Source organism: Cetorhinus maximus, chromosome 17, assembly GCF_964194155.1.
Source record: "Cetorhinus maximus chromosome 17, sCetMax3.hap1.1, whole genome shotgun sequence".
Taxonomy (NCBI): domain Eukaryota; kingdom Metazoa; phylum Chordata; class Chondrichthyes; order Lamniformes; family Cetorhinidae; genus Cetorhinus; species Cetorhinus maximus.
The window spans coordinates 25,688,726-25,712,994 of NC_135895.1; the positions used below are offsets into that span (position 1 = coordinate 25,688,726).

The 24,269-nt window shown below is 43.1% G+C and overlaps 1 protein-coding gene and 1 long non-coding RNA gene across 2 annotated transcripts in view; both read right to left on the minus strand.

Moving 5' to 3' along the window:
* hyi (hydroxypyruvate isomerase) overlaps positions 1-8,319 on the minus strand; it is a 39,696-nt gene extending 31,377 nt beyond the window's left edge. The window contains exon 1 of the mRNA XM_078560864.1: positions 8,184-8,319. The gene's annotated coding sequence lies outside the window, so the exon portion shown is untranslated. The remainder of the gene's footprint in view (positions 1-8,183) is intronic.
* A 4,303-nt stretch (positions 8,320-12,622) lies between these two features.
* The window catches only part of LOC144692264 (uncharacterized), a 156,406-nt gene continuing 144,759 nt past the window's right edge, over positions 12,623-24,269 (minus strand). Inside the window, exon 3 of the long non-coding RNA XR_013579293.1 lies at positions 12,623-12,893. This is a non-coding gene — a long non-coding RNA (uncharacterized LOC144692264). The remainder of the gene's footprint in view (positions 12,894-24,269) is intronic.

Below are 24,269 nucleotides of genomic sequence, written 5' to 3' on the forward strand. Positions count from 1 at the left end.
AATTGGGACTTAAACCTGGAGCTTCTGGCCCAGAAGTAGGGGCACTAACACTGCACCACAAGACCTTCAGCCCCCAGTCCTGGTGTTCCCTTAATTAATTGATCATTTACCTCACTACATTTCCTTCATTACAACAGTGACTTCACTTCCAAAGTTTTTCATTGAATGTGAGGTACTTTGGGATGTCCTAAGGTCATAAAAAGCATGATAAAATGTGAGTCATTCGTTACTGTTTGGGATCTTACTATGTGCAAAAATGGTTGCATGTTTGTCTTTAATAGTCACTATGCAGTATGTACGTGAAACACTTTGAGGTGTGATAACACCTAAATGCAAATCTTCTTATGAAATAAAACTGTTTAGTGTTAAATTATCCAGTTAATACAGCCTTCATTACAATAGCATCCACTACATTTTTCACTATTTAGTAGCTCCTGAACTTACACAGCCTTAAGCTGGAGACTCCACATCACCACATTCATTTGCAATCAATTCATTACCCCAGTGACTTCAAGTTTTCCTGGTTCCCAATTCGTGAAGTATTCCTTTGCTGACAGGTTTAAAATTGTTCTTTCCCCTTTGCAACTCCTCTCCCCAGATAGCCTTGATTCCCCCTAGCCTCAGTCCCCACCCATTGCATTTTTGGGGTGAACTTTCCCACTGCTTCCCTTGTATTTTGGACACCAAATGGAAGTCTGGGATCTTAGAAAAGAATGCATAATGAGGCTTGGTTGAAAGTCCAGACTTCCACTAGTTTGGTGAAACAGATGAACACAAGGGAAAACATTGCTTGATTGACAGCTTTCTTTCTTAGACGTATTTTGTCAATGGTTCAATGTTTATTTACACAGGATAAAGAGGTGTCAAGTACTTGTAGTTTCTACTATTGATTATTTAAAGGTATGGTTGATTGACACTTTTATGGTGTTGTAGTAACAGCAGGTTTTTAAGGAAAGTTATGAATGGCTGTTTTTTAAAGACTTTCCATACATGCCATTGTTAGCTGGTTCTGTCTATAGTTTATATTGGGTGAATGGGCATGGAAGTGCTATGAGGGTATGGAGGCATGGAGTGGCATGGAGGGTATGGGAGCCATTGGGGTGGGCGGAGGGCATGTGTTGACATGGAGGGTATGAGGGGCCATTGGGGTGGGTGGAGGGCATGTGTTGACATGGTGGGTATGAGGGGCCATTGGTGGTGGGTGGGGAGCATGTGGTGGCACAGGAGTATGAGGGGCCTTCGGGGGTGGATGGAGGTGCATGGATTGGCATGGAGCATGGGCGGGGGGCATGAGTTGGAATTGGGGGCATGGGGTATCACCTTTTAAAGTTATCAAAAGGCTCCCTCATCTAGACTATGGTTCAAGACACTTTTGAGGGACTGTGAACCATGAGTCCTTGAGAACCTGGCCCAATTCCAACGAAAATTGATGGGGTCTAACAGATGCAATGGAGCCGGCCAGGTCAGGAGTGCAGGGTGCCATCTCACTGCCCGCACCCTTCTCCCTGCTAGTAAAAACTGGGGGTGTCGGGAATGGGGGCAGAAACCCCAGAATCGGGTCCCCTCTGCCATTTTCAAAGCTCCGTGAAGTCTCTCTGACTCTGCGAAAATCCAACCCAAAATATCTCAAAAAGTTTCACAGGAACATTACCAATTAGAATTTGACACCAAACCCTTAAGGAAATATGAGCACATGTGACCAAAAGCTAGATCAAAGCTTTAAGGAGCAACTTAAAGGAGGAGAGAGAGACTGAGGCAGAAAGGGAATTTTGGGAGGGAATTCCAGAGCTTCAGGCTGAAGACACGGCCATCCGTGGTAGAGCAATTAAAATGAAGATTTTCAAGAGGCCAGAGTCAGAGGTGCAGGGATCTTGGAATGTTGTATGGCTGTTGGAGGTTATAAAAATAGAGAGGGGGGAGATGAGGCCATGGATGGATTTGAACACAAGGTGAGAATATTGAGGTGTTGTTGGACCGGTAGTCAATATACGTCAGTGCGCAGTTGACCTGCTGATGCAGGGGCTGACTAGGGCCAATGTAACACATTGTTCAAAAAGGGAGGGAGACAAAAAAAAACAGGTAACTAGAGGCCCATTAGCTTAACATCTGTCATTGGGAAAATAGTAGAGTCTATTATAAAGGATGTAGTAGCAGAGCATTTAGAAATACATAACATAATCAAGCGGAATCAGCATGGCTTCATGAAAGGGAAATCATGCCTGACAATTTTATTAGAATTCTTTGAGGAGGTAACAAGCAGGATAGATAAAGAGGAACCAGTAGATGTAATATATTTGGATTTCCAAAAGGTGTTCGATAAGGCAAAAGATTGGTGAAGACAAATGTCTTACAGTCAGAAACAGGGGAACAAAGAAATGGCTGACCAACTAAATACATAGTTTAGTTCTGTCTTCACAAAGGAGGACACAAATAACATACCAGAAATGTTGGGGAACACAGGGTTTAGTGAGAGGGAGGAACTGAAAGAAATCAGTATTAGTAGGGAAATGGTGTTGGTGAAATTGATGGGATTGAAGACTGATAAACCCCCAGGGCCTGATAATCTACATCACATATTTAAGGAACTGGCCCTAGACATACTGGATGCATTGGTGGTCATCTTCCGAGATTCTATAGACTCTGGAACAGTTCCTACAGATTGGAGGGTATCTAATGTAACCCCACTATTTAAAAAGGGAGGTAGAGAGAAAACAGGGAATTATAGACCAGTCAGCCTGACGTCAGTAGTGGGGAAAATTCTAGAGTCCATTATAAAAGATTTAATAGCTGAGCACTTGGAAAACAGTGGCAGAATCGGACAGAGTCAGCATGGATTTATGAAAGGGAAATCATGCTTAACAAATCTACTGGAATTTTTCAAGAATGTAACTAGTAGAGTTGATGAGGGGGAGCCAGTGGATGTGGTTTATTTGGACTTTCAGAAGGCTTTCGATAAAGACCCACACAAGTGATTAGCATATAAAGTAAAAGCACATGGGATTGGTGGTAGTGTACTGAGATGGATAGAAAACTGATTAGCAGACAGGAAACAAAGAGTAGGAATCAACGGGTCTTTTTCCGAATGGCAGGCAGTGACTAGTGGGGTACCGCAGGGATCAGTGCTGGGACCCCAGCTATTCACAATATATATTAATGATTTAGATGAGGGAACTAAATGTAATATCTCCAAATTTGCAGATGACACAAAGCTGGATGGGAGGGTGAGCTGTGGGGAGGATGCAGAGATGCTTCAGTGTGATTTGGACAAGCTGAGTGAGTGGGCAAATGCATGGCAGATGCAGTATAATGTGGATAAATGTGAGGTTATCCACTTTGGTAGCAAAAACAGGAAGGCAGGTTATTATCTGAATAGCTATAAATTGAGAGAGGGGAATGTGCAATGAGACCTGGGTTTCCTCGTACACCAGTCGCTGAAGGTAAGCATGCAGGTGCAGCAGGCGCTAAAGAAGGCAAATGGTACGTTAGCCTTGATAGCCACAGGATTCGAGTACAGGAACAGGAATGTCTTGCTGCAATTGTACAGGGCCTTGGTGAGACCACACCTGGAATATTGTGTGCAGTTTTGGTCTCCTTATCTGAGGAAGGATGTACTTGCTATAGAGGGAGTGCAGCGAAGGTTTACCAGACCGATTCCTGGTATGGCGGGACTGACATATGAGGAGAGATTGAGTCGGTTGGGATTATATTCGCTGGAGTTCAGAAGAATGAGGGGGAATCTCATAGAAACCTATAAAATTCTAAGAGGACTAGACAGAGTAGATACAGGAAGGTTGTTCCCGATGGTGGGGGAGTCCAGAACCAGGGATCACAGTCTGAGGATACAGGGTAGACCATTTAGGACTGAGATGAGGAGAAATTTCTTCACCCAGAGAGTGGTGAGCCTGTGGAATTCGTTACCACAGAAAGTAGTAGAGGCCAAAACATTGCATGTTTTCAAGGAGTTAGGTATAGCTCTTGGGACGAAAGGGATCAAAGGGTATGGGGAGAAAGCGGAAGCAGGTTATTGAGTTGGATGATCAGCCATGATCATAATGAATGGCGGAGTAGGCTCGAAGGGCCGAATGGCCAATTCCTGCTCCTATTTTCTATGTTTCTATGTACCGCACATAAGGCTACTTAATAAGATAAGAGCCCATGATGTTGGGGGTAGTATATTAGCATGGATAAAGGATTGGCTAACTAATAGAAGACAGAGAGTTGGGAAAAGGGGGGCATTTTCAGGATGGCAACCTGGTTGCTAATATACTACCCCCAATACCAGGGCCTCTATCTAATTAAGTAGCCTTATGTGCGGCAACCTGTAACTTGTGGAGTGCCACAGGGATCAGTGCTGGGCCGCCAATTATTTACAATATATATTAACGACTTGGATGAGGTAAGTGAATGTACTATCTCCAAGTTTGCGGATGACACAAAAATAGATGGGAAGTCAAGTGGTGAGGATGACACAAAGAGTCTACAGAGGGATATAGACAGGTTGAGTGAGTGGGCAAAAACTTGGAAGATGGAATATTATGTGGGAAAATGTGAGGTTATGCACTTTGGCAGGAGAATAGAGGAGCTGAATATTATTTAAATGAGAAAGACTGCAGAAAGCTGCAGAACAGAGGGATTTGGGGGTCCTCATGCATGAATCACAAAAAGCTAACATACAAGTTCAACAGGTAATAGGGAAGGCAAATGGAATGTTGGCCTTTATTTCAAAGGGAATGGAGTATACAAATAGGGATGTCTTGCTAAAACTAGACAAGGCATTAGTTAGACCACACCTGGAATGCTGTGAACAGTTTCGGTCCCTTTATCTAAAGAAAGATATACTGGCATTGGAGGCTGTTCAGAGAAGGTTCACTAGGTTGATCCTGGATATGGAGGGATTTTCTTATGAGGAGAGGTTGAGCCTGTACTCATTGGAGTTTAGAAGAATGAGAGGCGACCTTATTGAAACATATATGATTCTTCGGGGGCTTGACAGAGAAGATGCTGAGAAGCTGTTTCCCCTTGTGGGAGAGTCTAAAACCAGAGGGCACAATCCCAAAGTAAGGGGTCATCCATTTAAGACAGAGATGAGGAGGAATTTCTTCTCTCACAGGGTAGTGAATCTGTGGAATTCTTTACCACAGAGGGCTGCAGAAGCTGGGTTGTTAAGTATATTCAAGGCTGAAATAGACAGATTTTTAATCAGTAAGGGCATCAAGGGCTATTGGGGAAAAGGCAGGAAAATGGAGTTGAGGATTATCAGATCAGCCCTGATCTCATTGAATGACAGAGCAGACTCAATGGGCCGAATGGCCTACTTCTGCTGCTACGTCTTATGGACTAGCAGGTATGATCCCATCTGTTGCACTTCATGCAGTGGGTAGTCAGGAGTTTCTGGGCTATGGTTTATATCATGCAGGGATCAGCCATTGAAAACTTCTGGTTAAAAGAAAATCTTGCATTTATACAATGCATTTAATTGGCAACCAGACATTTCACAGCACTTTACAGCAAATTAAGTATTTTTGAAGTGTAGACACTGTTGTAATGTAGTTAACAGGCAGGCACTGCATACCAGAGCTCTTGGATTACCTTAGCATCTCATTTACAAATAGAGTACGTTTTGAAAGTGAATTCACAAGGGGGCTTTTTAAAATGTATCCGAACAGATCTTACATGGCATTGCTCACAGCTATGCTAGAGTATAGTTACTATGTGCAGCTGCTAAGACAAGGTTTGTCTCTTTGTGGCTCCTGTTCAGGTACATTCTGTCATGAAGCAGTTTAAATAGGCAGATGCTGAAGTGCATCAGAGGCTAATTGGTGAAGGAAGTTCCTATAAATTGGAAGTTACTTATAAATTCCAGCTCCTAACTAGGGAGAAAGGCCATGTTAATAAGATTAGAAAATCCAACAGGAACTGAGTGTCTTGCTATTGTGCTTAAAAAAAATGAATGTTTTTCTATTAAATCCTGAAGTGTGACAGGTGTGTATTTTATGCCGTCTCAGATCTCTCATGATACTGTAAGTGAGTAATTAAGGACGCCAGTGTATTCTGTGTAAAACATGATATATTATTCAGATGGAGTTGTGGGTCTTTACACTGCAATATTTAATTGTTAAGTAAAGAGAGAGTGAGAACAATCAGATTAATTGTTGTTTGATCAGGGAATGTGACAGATTGGAAGGTGCATGTCTGTTTCAAGCTGCAGTTAGAAGTTACCAATATTTATGACAATCTTGTATTTGCAACAAAGTGTAATTTGTATGTGCATTGAATGAAACATTTTAAGGATCAGAAAATCGATATACAGGGACAGAGATTTCTGAGCCATACTAAGTAATCTTGAATCTTACCAAATTAGATCCTTGTCCCTGAGTGATAATAATCTGGGTAAGAGACAAACACATTGAAGGTGTTTCTCCATGCTCAAACTATTTGTGGACTCGAAACGTCGACTCTTTTCTTCTCCACCGATGCTGCCAGACCTGCTGAGTTTTTCCAGGTAATTCTGTTTTTGTTTTGGATTTCCAGCATCCGCAGTAGTTTTTTGTTTTTATTTTCTACAATAGTTCTGTTTGAGTAGGGTTTCATTTGTGTTCTTGATCCCCTGTCAACATCAATATGGCTCAGTGCAGCGACTGCACATCTTGTATCAAATTCTCCTTCCTTGCATGCATAGTTACAACTGATTCACTCCAGGATGGATCCTCCATCTTCTTTATCATTTACACAGGCCATCTCTTGGCATCATTATTCACAAACCACAGGCCACTTCTACCTGTGTAATAACAACTACAACAACCTGCATTCACACAGCAGTCATACAGCAGTAGCAAAATGTCCCAGCATGGTCTTCACATTATCAGCTAAACTTTGACACCAAAAGCCACATAAGGAGACAGGAGGACAGTTTGGTCAAAAAGGTCAATTTTAAATAGCATTTGGAAGGAGAGAAACGTGGAGAAGTTTGGCGGGGCGGGGCGAGGCGAGTTCCAGAGCTTAGGGCTTAGGCAGCTGGAGACAGGGCTTCCAATGTTGAAGTGAAGAAAACCGAGCGTTCACACGAGGATGGAACTGCAGGAGCACAGAGATCTTGGAGGTTTGTAGGGATGGAGAAGTTTACACAGTTAGCAAGGGCTGAATCCATACTCTCTCCAACGTGGTTGAAATTTTTAATTGTCCATCTGATATTAACTCCTGGCTAAACATTTCCTTCAGATCAATGTCACCAAGGACAGGAGTTACATGACTCTGGCTCCATCAAACTCTTTTGAGCAGCCACTAAGACTAAATCTGGTGATGTATAATCTTAACTCAGCTTTTTACTCCACGTCTGGGCAATCAACAAAGCTCTGTTCTTCCATCTCTAGAAGACTCTCAACCAGCCACACCTTCCAGTCCACAACTTTGTCTGCCCTGGATTCACTGCTGGTTCCCTCACCCTGCTCTCTGTAATGTCCTTCCAAAACCTTATCTGCTTCAGAACTCCTCTCTCTGCCTAAAGCCATCTGAAAACAACCTTCTTTCACCATGTCTCTGATCTTCACTCCACCCACCCTGCTGCCTTTCCTGCTCCATATGCCTGCCTGCCTCCTTTTTAAAGTGCTTGGGGACATTTCTTTTCCATTAGAAGTAATTGCAACTTGTGTCTGTTTGTTTGTTCACTGAATTCCCAAACTGTGACAAAAAATAATTACAGGAATACTTTAATTGCATCAGTCACCTACTTATCGAAAGAATCTGGTGTCAGGCAATGAACATAACCCCTCCAGCCACCTGAGACTCACATTATTATGAACAAGTGAGTCCCTAGAATTTCCAGAATAGAATTCACAGAAAATATACAGTCAAGAGCCAGCAAATATTTTTTAAAGATGAGCTGCATAAAGTTCCACAGTATTTATCCACATCAATACCAATTCTTAGGATCTAATCTGTCAAACCCACAGATTTGCAATTTGTAAAGTAGGCCTTGGTTTCCAGCAGCCTAAATTTGAAAACTACCCCAGTAACAGCACTTTGTGAACAGGATAGTTTGTGAACAAAGCTGGAGGAAGTACTAAGGCCTATAATAGATTCTGTTAACATGCAGAGCACATTTAACCACAGACGTCTTTTGTGAAAAAAACAGCTCCTAAAAAAACAAGAATACGTTTGAAGGAATTTTTTATCTTGAAAAATACCTTTTCAAAAGTGTAATAATTCAGTCCACCCTAAACTGCTGCTCATTCACCTTCCACTGAGTGCAAACATTGGCCCAGCAAAATGACACGCTCCATAGCACCGCTCAGTGGCTCATACTGAACTTGTTATATTCCCTGTCAGGAGTTCCAGTCAGATCGAGGCAAAGTCTTGCCATAACTATATTAGTTAGTTGTGTTATAATCTGGACTGTGTGTAACAATCGGGTTAACTCATTAGCGCATTAAATGAAAGGTAATTTTTACTCCTACTTGCTGCATTTAAGTGTCAGTGTGCTTATTTTGCTTTCTGTGACATCAGACACAATGGGCAGAATTCAATGCCCTCCCCTGAGGTGGGTTTAGAGGCGGGGAGCAGTCGATCAGGCTAGACGGTGCAGGGTGGGGAACCTGCGGCCTTCTTGCCTCTGCCCCGATTAAATCCAGTGTGGGAAGGCTGGCGGATGGCCTTCCCATACTGATGCCGATTAAAGGCCTCAACTCACCACTGCTGGGTGGGCAGGGCAGTTGCCACTCAGGGAGCCCAAAAAGCAAAACCTGACCCCACCCTCCCCTCCACCCCTGCCCCTAGCCAGTGACCCTCCCCCCTCCCCCCATGATCCCCATTTTGCCCACGCTCACATGGCTTGGTTTCCGCTCTGATCCTGAGCTTTTGGTGCATTGCTGGCAACAGACACTGCTCCGCTCCTGGTGGTGCTGCCTGCAATGGAGAGCTGCCAGCCAATTAGACACCTCTGATTGGCCGGCAGCTCTTGGGTGGGATTTCTGCCAGCCGCTGGCCACTTAAGTGCTTGAAAGGCACTTAATATGGCAGGTCTTCCCCAAAGGAGGCAACATTGGGCTCTCTCCGGCTCTCCAGCTAGCAGGCGAGACCCCCGTCATCTCGATTAAATCCTCCCCGTTTTAGCTAGTGTACAACTGAGATGTCAATTTGGACAAAACTGCCATAAAGTTGTTGAGTCATTTGTTAAGCTTTCAATTTACAGAACTCAAACTTGCAAAGAACCTCCAGCATTTTTGGATTGAATGTCGCTGGAAAATGGAGCATGTTCACAGAGGCACAATGCATAAACCTCTAGATAAAGGGGGAAAGAATGTACCCAACATCGCCCTCAGCCTAATGGCCATTTTGTGCTTGGCTGCATCAAGCTGTGCGTAGACCCTCGGTACACAAACATCAAGTGTCACTAGGTTCTGAGGTTCTACCTGTCCCTGGTGTTGTGAAGGATGGGTCTGGCCATATTGCCGCGGAACGCTCCAAGTAGTTTGACCGTGCCGTACCACCTGTCCCTCGTGGAAAAATTTATGTCGAGAAGCACCTTTGACCATAAGTCCATTAGGCAGTGGTTGGCACACAACGTCCTAGAGGCCCTGTAGGAAAAGGAGATGGTGGATCCTGTGGGACAGTTCCCCGAGCAGACTGTCAAAGTCATTTGGCAGAATGCCTCATCACCAGAACTTTCCAACAGGCACCAAGAGGTTGCTTGGCTGGTGGTGAAAAAGACCTTCCCCATCAGATCCTTCCTACACACCACGAGTCTCACCCCCTCCACACCCTGCCCTCGAGGTGGCTGTGGCAGGGAAGAGACCGTTGTCCACCTCCTTGTGGATTGTGCCTTTGCAAAGAAGGTCTGGAGAGAGATGTAGTGGTTTTTGTCAAGGTTCATCCCGAGCAGTTCCGTTACACAGGACTCTGTGCTGTACGGGCTGTTCCCAGGGACAGACACCGAGACAAACATCAACTGCAGGTGGAGGATCATCAACTCGGTCAAAGGCACCCTTTGGTCTGCCTGAAACTTGTTGGTTTTCCAGTGCAAAGAGTTGTCCCCGATTGAGTGTTGCAGTCTGGCACATTCCAAGGTCCAGGCTTACATGCTGAGGGATGCACTAAAGCTTGGGGCAGCCGCTGCAATGGGGCAAGGTCAGTAAGACCTTTCTGCCATAGTGCACCAAGGGGCTGGCAATTGTATGGACCCCTTGGGCTATATGACTCACATTGAATGTATGCAGTGAATATTATGTGTATCACAATTGTATTCAAACACCTCAGAGTGCAACATGATCAATGTAGACAACTTAAATACCATTGCACTGTCTGACCATTATGACCATTTTGAAATGTCTGTAATGTTTCTTTGATTGTATTGAAGCACCTCAGAGTGAGACATGATCTATGTAGAAAGCTTGAATATTATTGTACTTTTTGTGATGGCCATTTTGAAATGTTTTGTAATGTACTTTCAGATATGTATTATGAATAAAGTATATTTTTGCAAAAAAAGGGAACTTGTAGGTGGTGGTGTTCCCATGTGTCTGCCGCACTTGTCCTTCTAGATAGCAGTGGTCGTGGGTTTGGAAGGTGCTGTCTAAGGAGCCTTGGTGATTTCCTGCAGTGCATCTTGTACATGGTACACGCTGCTGCCACTGTGCATCGGTGGTAGGGGTTACCAGTTACCAGTGAACAGAAACTGAACTGAACTAGCCGAATAAATATTGTGGCTACAAGGGCAGGTCAGAGGCTAGGAATCCTGCAGGCGAGTAACTCACCTCCTGACTCCCCAGCCTGTCCACCATTATAAAGGCACAAGTCAGGAGTGTGATGGAATACTCTCCACTTACCTGGATGAGTGCAGCTCCAACAACACTCGAGAAGCTCAACATCATCCAGGACAAAGCAGCCCACTTGATTGGCACCCCATCCACAAACATTCACTCTCTCCACCACTGATGCACAGTGGCAGTTTGCATCATCTCGCTGCGGGAGCACACCAAGGCTCCTTAGACAGCACCTTTCAAACCCATGACCACTACTATCTAGAGGATAATGGCAGCAGACACATGGGAACACCACCACCTCCAAGCCACTCACCTTGGAAATTTATCACGTTCCTTCACTGTCGCTGGGTCAAAATCCTGGAACTCCTTCCCTAACAGCACTGTGGGTGTACCTACACCACATGGACTGCTGCAGTTCATGAAGGGAGCTCACCACCACCTTCTCAAGGACGATTTAGAATGGGCAATAAATGCTGACCTAGCCAGCGAAGCCCACATCCCATGAGTCAATAAAAAAAAGGAAGCTGATTTGTGGGGCAGAGTGGGTGTGCTGTAAATTACCCCTTGTATAGTGAGTGCTATCTCAGTCTGCCAGTTACTTGAACCAGTTGAAGGATTGAGTTGCATTTGTGTCATAAAGTGAGATCTATCGTGATCTTTTAGCTTGTATTCTCGTTGGGACTTGTACTGGAGGAATATAGTTTATCTTGTGTTTTTTTAATTTTTATGTTGTGCGCTACTGAATTTTGCTGACAATCTTTTCTGCATTAAGTGTGTTATGGACAAGAGACAGATAGGTAAACCGTACTTATTTCTTCTCAGCAACTGTCTGAAACAGAAGGTGTTTTGAATTATTTTTAAAGTATGTGGTGACGTGCTTTCCTAAACCCTCAGTTTGTATGATCCAATTTACTAATAACTTGCAGCAAGCTCACGTTATGATTAACTCAGAGGGCAGAATTTCCCGGTCGGCATGCAGGGGGCGGGACCTGCACGCCGACGTGTAAAATGACGCGGGGTGAATTCGAGCGTGCGTCCCGATGTCACCCCGCATCATTCAGACTTTCAGTTTGGCGGGTGCGCAGCCCCACTGAACTGTCAAAGGCCTATTAAGGCCTGTTAATGACCTATTTGACCAACCTTACAGTTGGTGGGCAGGCCAGGAGCCCAGGCGGGCTTCCAAAAAAAACTTGAAACCTCATCCACGGGCGGGATGAGGTTTCATGAGGGTTTTAAAAATGTTTATTAAGTTTTAACATTCAAGTAATTGACATGTCCCAGCTCATGTTTTTAAAGTTGAAGTGATCTCCCTGAGGCAGCACTTTGCCTCAGGGAGATCTGTGGGTTCTTCTGCGCATGGGTGAAAGAGTGCCCAGACCTGCTCAGGGAATCCTCCCCCACCCGCACAGGGAGCGCATAGCACTTCAGGGCGGACATCACGCTGGACGTGCCTTAATTGGCCCGCCCACATAAAATGGCGGTGCGTCCCCGACCAGGAGTGCCGATCAGGAACCAGCCCGCCCGCAAACACGCCCCACAACGTCCCCGACAGGAAGAAAATTCTGCCCAGAAGGTTAGTTTATTCCACCTTCAAAACCGAGGAGCGTTTGCAACTTCTCACTCCATTACGTACACACACAGTAAGGGTGGGGCGGAGGGGATTGAAAAAAGAGTTTTATAACTATGGATTGTAACAGTAGAAGAACCACAAAAATGAATATTAGTTCCTATGATTTCCAGAGTCCAAGAAGCCAAAGCCCAGAGGGTATTTTCTTTGTGACTGTGTTCAGTCCTGATGAGTTTCAGGTTAGAGACGACAACATGAAAATCCTTGAAACGGATAATACTGCAGCATGATAGGCTTTTATTAGACCACTTGGCAGGCATTGATCAGAGACTTTTAAAATCCAGCAGGCTTTGTGGAGTTGAGAGATGGTAACCGACAGCTTTCTCAGCTGGGCTGCTGGAGTCCTTTCCAGTTGATGTTATAACAACAGTCTGCCTGTGAGGCCATAGATGTAATGTTCGAAATGTTCAAAAGTGCAGAGGCTTGGGTCATGTGACATGGCCCATTCATGGTTAATTGCACCTTATCAGTAAGTTTCTGTGTTTTTGGCCAGAATTCCATTGTTCCTCCTTAGGAGAGACACAAGATGGTTATTAGCATCTCTTCCATTATAATGAGTTTCGATCCCTCTCTTTTGTGGTAGTTCAGGTTGGGGAGCAAGCTCGTCTGCACTTCCTTTGTTTTCATTGGTTACAAGGGGTCTGTACAATGAAGCATGAGATTCCACAGGCTGAGAGAGGAATTATTTTGCTCTTGTAGCTCCTGGTGGTAGCTCCCAGAACAAAGGGCCAATCCTGTGGTCATGTGACTTGTAGCAGCCATCTTTTTTGGTTCAGCCGAAAATCCATTTTTTAAACATGGCAAAAGAATAATGTTTTGGATTTCTTTTCATGTCATGTGGAACCAACAATTGAATTTATTTAACTAATCATTTGATGGTGCAGCACTTGAGTATTGCTGAAAAAAGATACAAGCTGTCAAAGCTTTTCATCTTGCAATCATCAGGAGATTTGCGAGAATACCAAATTTCAAAGGGAACAACAATTTATACCACATGAGAAAAGGGTGCTGATTGGTTGGCAAGTGGAGTCTGATTGGTTGAGGCGTTGTCATGGAGAATGCACCAGAGAATGATTCTCCCCCAAATCTTCTGTTTAAATTCAAAACAGGCAAGTCGACTCTGATTGGTCAAGGTATTGCCATGGGGGAATACAGTGCCTTTGCTTAATTGAAAAAGTTACAATGCTTGAACATATTCTTTCTGTTTGCAGAGGACAAGGCTCTGCATATGAATATATGTTGCTTCTAGCAAGCCACATTGTGAGCCCAACTAATAATCTTAATTGGTTGTTAGTGTAATTCTTAGCACACTCTGGATTGCTCAGTAAGTGCTGTCCAATCACAGAATCACATCTAATGTTGGACACTATGTTCTGAGTTTTGCAAGCATGGGTTGGCTGAGTGCAGTCAGTATTTTGCCTGTTGCAAACAGCCAAAGGGACATGGTCCTTGATGTGATCATTCAGTCATTGGGACAACTTGGCATCACACTGGCACTGAAATTCATATACAACTTTACTCATTTGTGTGGTAGAAAGAATGTCTTTTTGGCTTGGCAGTGGCATCCTGTTAATGGAGAATACCACTCATGTTGCTACTGCGTAGCAGTAGTGTGAAACGGCTAGCTTCACCTGTTGCTCAAATTTTTGAGACACTTTACCCTTCCAGGATAAGTTAAGGTGGACTGGGCACTTTTCAGGACCAGAAAGTGGCGACCTTTGGCCTATTCAGGAGTTGCGGAATATACAGCGAGCAACGATCTGATCAGGGTAGCCTTTATCCCACAGGATAGCTTTGAAGCGCCCTATTTCATCATCAAGCTTGCATGGCAAGTAGCTTGGGTCTTATTTATGAGGTTGTCGATAAGGCCAATTTTATAGCGTGTGGAGCTGCAGAAACACCAACATATATGTTGACCTGTGAAAGTAGGCTCGCAGTGGACAGTAGTCGAGAACCTATTGATGGATTTCTCAACTAGCACATCAAGGAAAGGGAATTTGTTAGACTGCTCCATTTCAAAGATGAAGTTGAGCGCGGGATGGAGCCCATCAAGGTATGTAAGGAAATTCTTACATGCAACTTTAAAGAGAGCAAACATATTACCTACATATCGGAAATATGCAAGGGTTGAAGGTTAGGGTATCATTCCATCGAAAACGTGTTTTTTATGGAAACTGATGAAAATATTAGCGACAGCTGGGCCTAGAGGGGACACCATGACAACACCATCTATTTGGGAATACATGATGTTGTTAAAACTGAACTCAATAGCATGAGTTGCCAAGTTCATAAGTTCAATGAATACAGATTCAAACAATGGTGGCGTGCCTAGATTGCTATGATATAGTGATGCAGTGCAAATGTCTATGGCTTCTTTGAGTGGTACATTAGTGAATAGGCTCGCAAAGTCATATGAGCACATGGACACGGCATTGGTATTGATATGCGTGTCTTGTTTAAATGTTTGTTGTGACCTTTGTTTTGTGTTTTAGGCCTCTGGGCTTAACATAAGTGAGTCATGTTGCTGGCAATTGGGGAAAACTCAAAGAACCTTCAGCTTCTGTCCCCCGGACTTCACCACATTCACTGATTCAAAGGACAATGTGCTAAACGCAAAAAAAGCTGACAATGCGCTGCTCACTGCTGTGCAACTGAATATTGTTATTTTGAAGCTCAAATTAACTATTTAAGGGGGAGAAAGAAGCAAAATACACCAAAGGCTGAATGTTAGCCTTTTCTCCACAGATGTCATTGATTCTACCCAACATTTTATGTTTTTATAATTATGAAGGATCTACCTTCAGAATAGGTGGGATCGATAAAATTTTTTGGAGGAAAGGTGAACAGCACCTTGCTTTTTAATGTGTTGAGAAGCTTCAGGTTTACAGTCTAGAGCAGTTAAACAGGCTCACTTTGTTATATTAAATATTAAATATTAAATGGTGTAGATAAGGTAAACTTAGATGACTACCTAAAAGTCCAGAAAATAGAATCAGGGGACATGAATGGAAATTAGTGCAAAGTACACTTAAGTTAGATATTGGAAGACCTTAGCATCTGAAGGATGGTAAATGTTTGAAATAATCCACCAAGCCAGGCAAAAGCATTCTTAATATATGTTTGATTAAATGATGTGGGGTTAAAGTACTACAGGAACGAGTCCTGAAACTCTTTTTTTGCTTCCGAGTTTTGATTCTGTGCAAGCAGAGTAGCCTTTCCTTCCAGGATGTCGTGGTCCTTGTATTATACCTGTGTTTTGAATCAAGCTGTGTCTAATGCTGGATGCTGGGGCTCCAAAAAAAACTTATATAGCGCTTCTCAAAACCACTGGACATCTCAAAGTGCTTTAAGCCAACAAAGTACTTTGGAAGTATTGTCACTGTTGTAATGTAGGAAATGTGGCAGCCAATTTTGTACATGGCAAACTCCCACCAACAACATTGTGATAATGACCACATAAACTGTTTTATTGCAATGTTGATTGAGGGATGAACATTGACCAGGACACTGGGGATAACTCCCTTGCTCTTTGAAATATTGCCATGGGATTTTTACATCCACCTGAGCAGGCAGATGGGAGCTTGGTATAATGCCTACTCATCCAAAAGACAGCACCGCATTCCCTCAGTACTGCACTGGATTATCAGCCTTGATTTTTTTGTTCAAGTCCTGGAGCAGGACTTGAACCCAGAACACTGTGACTTGGAGGCCAGAGTGCCATCAACTGAGCCACAGCCAACAGCATTTGTCACAGAATAGCCTCAGCAGAGATGTGGAACTTGGTCATCAACCTGGCCTTTTTGATGAAGGATTAGTGCTTGTCTCATGTGCACTGAGAAATCTCATCATTCGATCTGAAAGGTTTGGATGATCCTGAGAACATAAGCAAAGCCCTGCTCGGCACATCCTTCACCTTTTCCTACCATTGCCCAGCAAGTCTTGCTACAGCTGGGGAACCTGTCTAGGGTATATGCTGTACATTCAAACAAACCTGACTTTGGTGGTAGATTACCGCAGAGCTCTGTGTATAATTGAAGTAGAAGTGGGATGGGGCATGTTGCAGGTTGAATAGATGATGAGCCTTATTGAGATTGTCAGTCAGCTGCTCTACAGGGACCAGAACTGACAAAAAGACTTGCTGGAATATTCAAGGAGTGTTGATTCTATGTAAGGTTGTGTGTTTATTGTTATCGGCACCAATGAGTCAATAAAGATCTGCAAAAGCTCCCTTTGATGCTTCCAAGATTGCATCTAGGGATGAAAAACACCAGTAAAGCTAAACTAAGCAGTATGTTCTTCTGAGAAAAAAAGGAATTATTTCAGCTGGAATTTCAGAATTTCTTATGTTGTAGTATTAGTGTCGTCCGTAAGTGTATTGAAGCTGGATTCCCAATGGCATAGCTGCATTGGATAGTTTAGTTAAATATCAATGGGGCGTGAGCAGTAACCCTTTGAGGACCACATTCGGCCTATTAGCACTCCAACATGCGTCCTGCACTGAATCTGTTAGAAATTTCACTCCTCAATGATCCTCTATTGGTTCAAAACACTAAATAATCAACCATTCCTCCAGATTAACTTGCTGCCATGACAGATTAAAAAGGAAACTTGTATTTCTGCTTATCTTTAAAAGACGCTGTCAAACTGTTTGTCTTTCCTTTCACTCAATATCTCTCACTGCATTAGTAACATACATCCAGCAATTGCCTTCATGGAATAACTCAGGGGCAAAAGGTGAAAAACACATTTCAGAGCAAAATAGTCTCTTTTGCGTGTGGCTTGGTTTGCACGTTGGTGATGCTAGCTCAAGTCTCCTAAAGAGGGCGCTGTTTTACCTCATCAGTATCAGCACTCAGGAAATGCCAATAGTGAGTTCTTCCATACACATCACCAATATTGCAGTGAGATTTACCCTCAACGTCTCTGCTGGCCCTTGAATTGGAAACACCTTTCATGAGGAATATGTGAAAAGTCTAAAAAGATCAACATATGTTTGGATAAAAAAATCACAGCAAAACAGGAGTCATTGGTGAATCATTTGAAACAATTTGATTTGTGCCTATCTTCTGATGCTTTTAACATATCATTAACCAGCATAGGAGGTTCACGTGGAGACAATCTCACCACCCACAGGTTGTTAAATGTTTTTTTTCAATTTTTTTCTTTTTTTCCAAAAATATACTTTATTCATAAAATATGTAAAGGTACAACACATAACAGTTCAAATTTGACATTACATAAAGTGCAACACAGTGCAATTTAATTTCTTTTAATACAATGGGCAGAATTTTCTGCCTGCTGGGCGAGTGGGCCCGACCCAATCTCCGGTGGGCGGGGAGATGATCCCCGCCAGAGAAGTGGGCCCCGCCGCCATTTTACGTGGGCGGGCTAATAAAGGCCCGCCCAGCTTGACGTCCGGCGGGAAGCGCTATGCCCTTCCTGTGCGGGCGGGGAGGATTCCCCAAAAGCGAGAGTGCGCTCTTTCACGCATGCGCACGAAAGAGCGCACATCTCCCTGAGGCTAAGTGCTGCCTCAGAGGGATCACCGACACTGTTAAAAACATTAAAAATAGAAAAATAAATCCTTAACATGTCCCCCTCATGTGGCAATGTCACATGAGATGGGACATGTTCATAAATTATAGTAAAACTTTATTAAACTTTTTAGAGCCCTGCATGAAACTTCATCCCGCTGGTGGATGAGGTTTCATGTTTTTTCTATTCTTCGCCGGGGCTCCTGGCCTGCCCGCCAACCTTAAGGTTGGACATGCAGGTCCTTTAACTGTTTAAATGATCCTGTCAATGGCCTCAATTGGCTATTGACAGGTTGGCGGGCCCGCAGCTGATTTGGCTGCGACCCCGCCTTCCTGAAAATTTAAATGGGTTGGGATGACGTCGGGGGTTCCGCCCAATGTCATCCCGCGTCATTTTACGCATCGGCGAGCGGGCCCCGCCCCCTGCTCGCCGACGGCAAAATTCTGCCCAATATGTGACACTCTGAGGTGCCTCACGACATCTATAATTACAGGTTATATATGCAATATACCCGTACATTTCATGTCAGACATTCTCTGGTGGGTTCCAGCCCCTCTGTGTACTATGGTGGAAGAGCCTTAGGCTGTGGCATTTCACCTTTGATCCTTTGTGGTGGCTGCCCCAATGATTTAGTGCGCCTCTCAGCACATAGCCCTGGACCTTGGAATATGCCCGACTGCAACATTTGGAACAGCTCTTTGTACTGGGAGGCAAACAAGTTTTGGCCAGACCAAAGTGTGTCTTTTATTGAGTTAATGGTCCTTCAACAGTAGTTGTTGTTTGTCTCGGTGTGTGTCCCTGGGAAAAGTGCATCAAGTACAGAGTCCTGCATGGCAGATTGTGATAGGAACATAGGAATATGCCATTCAGTCCTTCAAGTCTGCCCCTCCATTCAAAAGGTCATGGCTGACCTGGGTGTGGTCTCAACTCCACTTTTCTGTCGGCACCCCTCCCTCCCAACCCCCATAACCCTTGACTCCCTTGCTATCAAAAATCTGTCTAACTCAGCCTTGATTGCTGTCCGATGATTCCTCCTGGTTTCCAGATGAGGCCGGGATTAGGTTCATTAAATAACATGGCTATATCTACAGTTTACAGTTGGATAAGGTAGGGGAAGTTGAGTGGTAGCTGAAGAATTGTCATTCAGCATGAGTCTTCTCAGTGAAGGGAAAGAAGACTATGAGAAAGGGAACAAAAACAGAATGACTTACCAAAAATAAATCAATTCAAGATCTACAGCAGTGTTAAATATTATCACTCCTGTAGTCAGAGTAAACCTATCAGAGTCGGCCCTATCATCAGAACTCATACTAGACTGAGCCTATCATATCACTATGACGAAATTGTTCTAGAATCCTAAATTCTTCAGATTTGCTTTATAGGTCATAATCACCCATTCACCTGTTCCTGTTACACTACATACTTCAACCATCTGTGATCCTGATTCCATACTGGTTTCCATCTCATGGTCATTGGCCATCTTGTGCTTCTTTTTCTTTAATTGCGGTTGCAGAGAGGGATGATGGGAAAACAGTATTATTTTTCATGGCTGATATTGATTGGTTGAAATATTTGATGTTCCTGCCTCACTAAAGCAGCCATTTTGTTTTTAAAAAAATGAAACTTCTGCATAAAAGGTGTCCCTAAAATCCATTCTTTCCTCAGTTCTGATGAAGGGTCATCGACCTGAAACATTTACTCTATTTCTCTCCACAGATGCTGCCTGACCTGCTGAGCATTTCCAGCAATTATTTGTTTTTATACCTAAAATCTACTAGCTTTCTCTAAATGAGGTGTGATCCTTCATCTCAATTCAATCCTCATGAGTATCTGAGCAACTAATTTAAATCTTGATAGTGTCACTCCCATCATCGCAAAGAGAGCTCCATTATTGCCAATCTGTGACCAGCAGCCACTACATGATGGCAACAGTGACAGATTGAACTGGTCTGGGGACAGTCCAGTCTAAATCCTACTTGGCTCATCATTGTGGAGGGTAGTTCAGATGCTCATCTCGATTCATCTTCATTCACAGGCAGAGTGAATTGTAGTAACGGTGATTGCTCACAAGAGGCCTTAGACTTCCAGTAACACATGCAGCACAAAAGATGGAACTGGTGCCAGAACACTTAGCTGGGAAACACAATACAACATCCATCATCATAGCTCTGAACCAACATGCCAGGATTCCAGACTTCATATTTTTCTAATATTTAATCTCCTGTGTCTAATTATATTGTCACTAGAAAGATTTGCCTACATTTAAGAGTACCTGCTGGAGATCTTCAGAATATTATTGAAACCTTTCTTATTGGTAGTTTCCACTGATTAGAAAACGGCTTGGGAGATCTCCAAACTGTTTTGTGAGCATGATTTGGTTTGTCATTTTAGGATGCCAGAAGCAGATGAATTAAAAAATGCTTTTCTAATGTTTGTACAGGCATTAGAAATCCCAAATTTTCACCCACTGTTTTAGTGAGACCTGAATGGATGAGCTGCTCTTAGCTATTTGTCCATCCGTCTACCTTGAGCACGAAATAGTCAGCAGTCCATTTCTGTTTATCAGCTGCCTGGCCGTGCAATAGTATATTTGCTGCATAAACTTTTACAGCTATCGGGGAGCTCAAGGCAAACAATGTTTATTAGACTTCAGTGTTGAAATAGCAGTGCAGCTGTGTTGCATGTTAGATGCCTCCATATGTGGATGCACAGAGTGGTGGGAGACCTGTGAGGTTTCATTCTGCTCTCAGCTCTGCCTCATGGAGCATTTCTTGACAGCAATGAATGAGGGGAATTAGCCGACCCCACCAGGTTGCCCTAGGTGTGACAACTGGTTAAGGCAACCATTAAAAGTGGCGTGGGAGCATGCTAAACATCCACTGCGCTGCAGAATATATGTCGGCTGGGTAATTTGTAAATGGGCAAAAAAGAGAAGAAAGACTTTTTAGGGGATTAAGATATGCTAAAAGTAAAAAAAAAACTTCTCGGTTTCTAGGAAGATTGAGAAATTTAGGAACAGGAATATTTGATTTAACAGGCCCTGCCCTTTTGTGGTTGATCTCAATCCCATCTTCCTGCCAACATTAGCAGCCTACATTCCCCCTAGTGCCTGCACATCATGCTAAGATACTTTGATGGTTGTTTGGGATACACTACCTGGTTAATCAATGGCTCATTGCCGAAATGTGGTATCTGGTTTCTAATTGGCGTTTGCCACAATCGGCATATTTCACAGTAACGTGGCAGACATGGTTACCACAAAACATATGGTTCCCAAGTGATCCCCATGGTGGTTGCCATGGAAACTTGACAATTCCCTCCTTGGCTTGCTTGTGCCTGATGTGCAGGATTTTTTTTTACTGAAATTGAGGCACTTGAACGCTAGGTTATTGGAACCAGCAGATGTGGATTTGTATTTTACTCAGTTACCACAGGTTAGCTGAAAATATTGTCAACGCCGCCCCAAAGTACAATTTTACAGCACCGAATCTAAAATGTTTTGTATTTCCACAGGAAAAAAATCAGTGTCAACTGTTGTCACATGCTGCTCATGGGGTAAATTGCTTTGGTTGCTATATGCAATGATATCATCAATAGGTTCTTTTTAAATGCACTTCTAATGATGCTACCCTACATAGTGACCAAAGGAATTTTTATTCCCCATTTCAGACATGGGGCTGGTAATCTGCTCCTGCTGAAATTCCAGAAGCAAGAGCAGTCTAGTCAAGCAAAAAACTGCAGATGCTGGAAATCCAAAACAAAAACAGAAACAGAAACACCTGGAAAAACTCAGCAGGTCTGGCAGCATCGGCGGAGGAGAGTACAGTTGACGTTTCGAGACTCGAAACGTCAACTGTGCTCTCCTCCGCCGATGCTGCCAGACCTGCTGAGTTTTTCCAGGTATTTCTGTTTCTGTAGCAGTCTAGTCAATACTTTTTGCCCTGATCTACTTCATCAAAACAAACATCCTTGTTGCAAACTTCCTTCCAATGAAACCCAATAAAGCCGGGGCCTGTTCTGAAACTTTCGCCGATTTTTTTTTGTCCAGGAAATGTTTTATGAGTTGTGTTACAGTAAATGCAACTTTTCTCGATCAGACGGACCCTCAGGATCTTGGCCTCCTTAGTATTTTGTTTTTCTAATACACTTCGTTGCTGTGGAGTAAAAATCAATCAAGAATAAAGAATCCTGGAGCCTAGCATCTAGTTTAAATACTCCCATCAATACCAAAGCTAATGAAATTTGGTCATTATACTAAGGAATGTCAGCTCTCAAAACCTTCATTCTTTCTGCTTTTGGAGCCAGTGACAGCATCCAGTACTTCCAGAACTAGCATCACAGTCTATTCCATCTTTCATTGTGCTTCAAACTGAATCTTTCAATATCCACATTTGTTATTTGCACATTTTAAATGACAGGAACAAAGACTAATCCCTTGGTAATCAACTTATAACCACTTTTTTGCTTAAGCATTTCCATTTAAAGCTATCCTATTGCCTGATTTTAAGCCATATTTTATCTTTACCACAGTTGTTAATCTCCAGTGTGAAACTTGCCGAAAGTTTTGTAAAAAGCCAAATGTATAATAATCACTGAATGCCTCTCCACTATGTCGGTAATCCCTTCAAAAAACTTTGTTATTTCAGCATCATTTTCCTTCTTAAAACTAGTTTTCATCAAGCTGTTCTTTATCTTACATTTAATGTCAAACTGACTAGTCTGTAGCTTCAAGATATGTCATCTGGGTGTTTTTTTTAACAACTGGAGTAATATTTTGGCACTTACAAATCTTTTTTCCTCCAAATCTAGTGAACTTTAAAAAAAATTAAGATCAATTAAAACCTCATTAGCTTCTACACTGTCCCCCTAAGGGGGTAGATGGTGGCATAGTGGGAATATCACTGGCCTGGTGGCCCAGGCTAATGCTTTGGAGACATGGGTCAGTAATGGTAAGCATGAAGCTATCATTGATTGTTACAAAAACCCTTCTGGTTCACTGATGCCCATATCCCATATAAAAAATATAATGATGGGATTTTCCACACCCACCTGCTGCCGCAATCTTCCAGGTCCCGCCACAAGTCAATGGACTTTTGGCTGGGGCGGGTCCCGCCCGCGACAGGCCTGGAAAATCCTGGCCTAGGACTCACTTTTACTTGTCTTTTTGAGGGCATCTAAGCTTCATAATAACCATTGCTATCCTTATCTTCACACTGCCAGCTCCTCCTCCGCTGGTGGCCCTAAAAATCCGATTTGTGATTTATGCAAATCCTGAGTTATATTTCAATCAAGATTTCATAAACAGAATTACTAGCCTTGGCTATAAATTAAACATTTTCCCAGCTTCTTTTCTCATGTGAATAGCTTGTCAGCCCCCATCAAATAGAAGTCTCCCTTGAGCTAAAGTATGTGTCTTTATTTTCACCTTCTTTGACTTAACTTTGCTCATATCTAACAACTGTCAAAAGTTACAGTAATTTCTAGGCTGGTCAGCATTCAGGATGCAAGCTATTTCTCATTTCAATCCTTATAACGGCAGACATTATGCCATTAGACAATTTACACGGTATTTCCAGCACAAAAACAGGTAATTCAATTCAACAGGCCCATGCTAATAATATTTCATATCTGTAAAACTACATGTATTTATAAAGAAATGATTCACAGAAGCAAAAGATCATGGGCAAAATATTAAGACCATAAGACCATAAGACATAGGAGCAGAAATTAGGCCATTCGGCCCATCAAGCCTGCTCCACCATTCAACTATGGCTGATAAGTTTCTCAACCCCGTTCTCCCACCTTCTCCCCGTAACCTTTGATCCCCTTACCAATCAAGAACCTATCTATCTCGGTCTTAAATACACTCAATGACCTGGCCTCCACAGCCTTCTGTGGCAATGAATTCCATAGATTCACCACTCTCTGGCTAAAGAAGTTCCTCATCTCTGTTCTAAAAGGTCTTCCCTTTACTCTGAGGTTGTGCCCTTGGGTCCTAGTCTCTCCTACTAATGGAAACATCTTCTCCACGTCCACTCTATCCAGGCCTTTCAGTATTCTGTAAGTTTCAATCAGATCCCCCCTCATCCTTCTAAACTCCATTGAGTATAGACCCAGAGTCCTCAAACGTTCCTCATATGTTAAGCCTTTCATTCCTGGGATCGTTCTCATGAACCTCCTCTGGATCCTCTCCAGGACCAGAACATTCTTCCTGAGATACGGGGCCCAAAATTACTCACAATGTTCTAAATGTGGTCTGACCAGAGCCTTATAAAGCCTCAGCAGCACATCCCTGCTTTTATATTCTAGTCCTCGTGAAATAAATGCCAACATTGCATTTGCCTTCCTAA